The sequence below is a fragment of the Pinus tabuliformis genome, chromosome 6 (assembly GCF_031772625.1).
Source record: "Pinus tabuliformis cultivar Carrire ecotype Pingquan chromosome 6, CPIR1, whole genome shotgun sequence".
In the NCBI taxonomy this organism is placed as follows: Eukaryota; Viridiplantae; Streptophyta; class Pinopsida; order Pinales; family Pinaceae; genus Pinus; species Pinus tabuliformis.
This window is the reverse complement of record NC_142292.1, coordinates 1,094,590,031-1,094,595,011: the sequence shown is the minus strand read 5'-3', so window position 1 is coordinate 1,094,595,011 and position 4,981 is coordinate 1,094,590,031.

Below are 4,981 nucleotides of genomic sequence, written 5' to 3'. Positions count from 1 at the left end.
CTTGAATCTGTCAACTTCAAATACCATTAGTTTGTAAAGCAAACACACACACATAAAAACAAATCCCGGGCTAAAAGAAACCCGCAAAGAAGTAATACTGATCAGCTTGAAAGAAAAGAAATCAAATAAATGAAACTATACATGCTTAAAGGAATGCTGAATGAGAAAATAAATGAATGCTGAACATAAAATACTTTACAGAGGCTAAGATGAACAGGGGCCCTCTATTCATTCAGCCACAAGAAAACTCAGAGATCTGGAAGCTTCAAAACAGTACTATGTCTATTCCTCCATTTGCAAAAGTGTACAAAACAGAGTGCTAGGATAGCACTAAAAAAACAGAGTTCACAATGCTCGTAAAATTAACACAAGTTCAGAAAATTACAACTGATAAAAAGTTCTTTGAGCTTACGCAGACGCAGTTATTTATAGGCATTTCTAGGATAGCCTAACACGTACAGCTACTAACTGAAAAACAACTAACTATAATGCGTAATTATGGTTCCTGGACACATCATACGGCTGCGTGGATGAGCTGGTGCTTCTGTCGTCATGGGCAATGAATCCCATGTTGGATCATGTCCCCTACCATCTGCAAAACGTGGACAAGTCACCGTTTAAGCTGACGTGACCTAGCAGCTCACAATCACCGTTAAACAGCCTTTAGTTGACCGTAGCTTGACCAGCTTTGACCAGGAGAAAAGATGACGTGGATGGCTGGAAAAATGGGACAGGAACCTCGAGCACGTTGATACCTAAGTGCCCATGTGGCTCATCTGGCAAACTGACACGTGGAACTTTGCATTTGACAAAAAGGCTGCAGGATCCTCAGATAGCTGAGGGATCATCAGATAGCTGCGGGATTCCTGCAAGTATGTCAAAATCTAAACAAACAGTCACCCATTAGCACAACTTACTTGATCATGCCTAATGACACCTAATGTAATGATCTGGGTGGTTTTACAGTGGAAAATGAGGCAAAAGTGAAGAAAAGCTGAGGAAAAACTGAGGGAAATGATAGACAAGTAGGTGTAAAGTAGAGACTCTACACATCCGTCCGAGTTCATCGCCCTGTGGGAGCTCGATCGTGCTGGTACAGAAGAAGGATGGGACGTGGAGACTCTGTATTGACTATCGGGCGCTGAACAAGATCACTGTCCTTAATAGGTACCCGATCCCGCGGATTGATGACCTCCTAGACCAACTAAAGGGGGCGAAATATTTCAGCAAGATCAATCTGAAGTCAGGATATCACCAGGTACCAATCGAACCCTCAGATGTGTGGAAGACTGCCTTCAAATCCAAGTAGGGCCTCTTCGAATGGTTGGTCATGCCTTTCGGATTGACGAATGCTCCTGCAACCTTTATGAGGCTAATGGATGACATCTTGTGGCCATTCACCAACTCCTTTGTAGTAGTATACTTGGATGACATTCTGATCTTCAGCCAGAGTTGGGAAGAGCACCTCCACCACATCCGACAGGTTCTCCAAACACTGCGGCAACACAAGCTATGTGCCAATTTGGAGAAATGCACTTTTGGCATGACCGAGGTTCAGTATCTGGGATACATCATTGATGAACAGGGGGTGCATGTCGATCCAGCCAAGGTCCAAGTCATTCGGGATTTCCCCTCTCCAACCACTCTAACAGAGCTCTGCATCTTTCTAGGTCTTGCCAACTTCTACCGCAGGTTTGTGCTGGGGTTTTCTCATATTTCTTGGCCCTTGAGTCAAGTCACCAAGGGAGGGGCGAAAGCCAAATTCTTTTGGTCTGAATCTCAACAGAAGGCATTCAGGGAGTTGAAGGATCGCCTCTGCACGACACCAGTGCTCGCGTTACCAGATTTACAACAACCATTTGAGGTCGAGACAGATGCCTCTGACTATGCTATTGGGGCAATCCTTACTCAACATGGACATCCAGTGGCATATCACAGTGAAACGCTTTCAGACACAGTCCGGAAGTACCCCACTTATGATAAAGAGATGTATTCCATTGTACAGGCCTGCCGATAATGGAAGCATTACATTTTGGGGAAGGAAACGGTCATCCACACAGACCACCGACCCCTGCAGTTCATACAGACCCAAGGGAAATTGCAAAATGATCGCCATCAGAAGTGGTCTACATACCTGCAACAGTTTCACTTGAATATCAAGTATAAAAAGGGCATCACCAACAATGTTGCAGATTGCCTCAGTCGACCACCGATCATGGCGCTGACCACCGTGCTCAACTCTTGTGGGCACGAGACTTCTGATTGGCCACTTCTCTACAAAAGCGACCCAGAATTCGGCCACACATACCAGACACTCTTAGAGGGTCGGCATGTTGCAGATTTTCACCTCCAGGATGCCCTATTATGCCACCTCGGTCACCTTTGTGTTCCTTCAAGCGAGCGTGCCAAGATGATTTGGGAAGCACACTACAGTCGGGTTGCTGGGCATTTCGGGGTCGAGAAAACAGTGGCAGTACTGCAAAATTTTTTCTATTGGCCGAATCTTCGACAGGATGTTGGGAAGTACATCCGATCATGTACTGCCTGTGCCATTGCCAAACCGACCATTAAGAAGCAAGGCCTCTATACCCCGTTGCCTACCCCTAGTCGACCTTGGGAATCCATCTCCATGGATTACATGTCAGGCCTTCCTTCCACTAAGCATGGAAATGACTGTGTTTTTGTGGTCGTCGACAGGTTCTCGAAGATGGCCATTATGGTGGCCTGCAAGAAGAATATCACAGCAGAAGCCACTGCTAAACTCTTCTTTGAACGAGTGTGGGTGCACTTTGGGATCCCACAGTCTATCATCTCAGATCGGGACAGTTGGTTTCTCAGCACATTTTGATCCAGTCTCTGGTCAATGCTGGACACCAAACTCACGAAGTCCACAGCCTTCCATCCTCAAACTGATGGCCAGACAGAGGTTGTCAATAGGATGATTGTGCACATCCTGCGCATGTATAACTCAAAGCATCCACGCACATGGGACGAGAGCCTCCCCTATGTTCAACACAGCTACAACCGAGCTCTTCACAGCTCCACTGGCCATAGCCCTTTTAAGGTGGGTTTGGGATTCCAGCCACTATGCCCCATTGATGTGGCCATGCCACTTGCAGCTACTCACATGAATTCAGCTCATGTCCAGTCCGAAACAGATAAGGCCACCAGCTTCATTGAGCGCATCCAACATATTCGCGAGCAGGTCCATGACATTCTTGAGAAATCAAATGCCAAGTACAAGCAGCGACATGATCAACATCGGGTGCCACACAAGTTTCAGGTGGGCGACAAAGTCTGGTTGCATTTGCAAAAGGAACGCCTTACTGGAGCCTATCGGAAATTGAGACCACTCCGATATGGTCCTTACACCATTACTAAGGCTATGGGAGACAATGCATTTGAGCTCAGCATTCCCCCATTCCTTGGCCTGCACCCAGTGTTCAATGTGGACCGCCTTCGGCCATACTTTCCACCATTGCTAGACACATCCGACATTGCAGAACAACTCAAACCCACAGAATTAAATCCAGATTGCATGGAACAAGCTACAACTGATCGAATCATGGACACACAGATCAAGAACACTCGCCAACAGAATATCCAACTGTATCGAGTTGTCAAAGCAGGCCAACTCCTTCAACAGGGCAAGTGGCTCACCAGGGAACAAGTTCAGCAGAAGTTCCCTCATCTCATGGAGGAGCTCAACGCAATGGGGACCATTGCTTCCTAAGGGGGGAGGAATGATCCAGGTGGATATTGGTGGCCACCTGCCAAGTCCACCTGGACCCCCACCATTGTCTTTCTCAGCATTTTCAGTTTCCTTAATTGTAGCACAACTTACTATTTTTAGCAGTTTTTCGGGTCCTAAACTTCCGGAGCCGTTTTGAGGCCCTAAACGATATTTTTTGGGGAATCTGGGGGCAACATGGGTCCATGATGTTGCCCGTTCCAACAATGATAGTGCTCGGATAGATCTTTCTAATGAGCTATTGTACGCGTCAAACGGAGATCATATGCCAAAGTTACGACCCCGGGAAGTTGATGTACCAATTTACCCCAAACGGGGCCCACAGTTTGGCGTTTCATCTCCTAGGGTTAGGTTTTGGAATGTTAAGGGTTTTTCCATTGTTTCTCAACAATAAATAGGCCTTCGAGCCTCATTGTAATACAGTTTAGAGGCATGTAGCCATCACATCTCTTCTCAGAGATAAGCTACCATCGCCCTAGCTGGTTTATTTCCATTTCTGGTTGTAAGCATATTTCAGTATTTTCCGTTAATGAAATGAAGTATTATTTCCGCTGCATCTTTGTGTATATGGTTATCTCTGTAATTTGTTGCGTTCCTGTTTAAATCCGGATCATAAGTAAACCAAAAACATCACATAAACACATAATAGCAACACATATGGACACCATTTATAAGTGGAAATCCATAAAGGGAGAAAACCATGATTTTGTTATTGTTGTGATGCAAAGGTAAACTCCTACTCCCTTATTACATCTGATTTTATGTAGGCTCCAACCTACAGGAGCTTGTTGCTTCAATATTTCTACAAGCTACAACATGCAAGGAAGCTCCAACTCCCATATGTTTCTTCAAGCTACAACCCACAATAGGCTCCTACCTCAACAAGCTCCAACTGGATATTTATCAAGCCACAACTTGGAAGGAGACCACAATCCCCTCATACAAAATGAAAACAATATGTTGGTTTACCTGGTCATCAATTCTGCATACCTCCATCTTTATTTTTGCCTCGTATCCTCTTCAAATTTGTTTCACATCAGTTTCATGCGTGTCAGGTAACTCACAAACAATCAACCCTCACTTGCTCCCTAACTCTCTCATTCCATCTGCCCTCCAAAATCACATCTTTTATAAGGATAGTTTCATGGTTGTTTGTGTTCCACATAAGAATATGAAGTGAACATGCTTGACTCTTTGCCTTCCACTCATTTGTTTCCAAGCTCTACATAT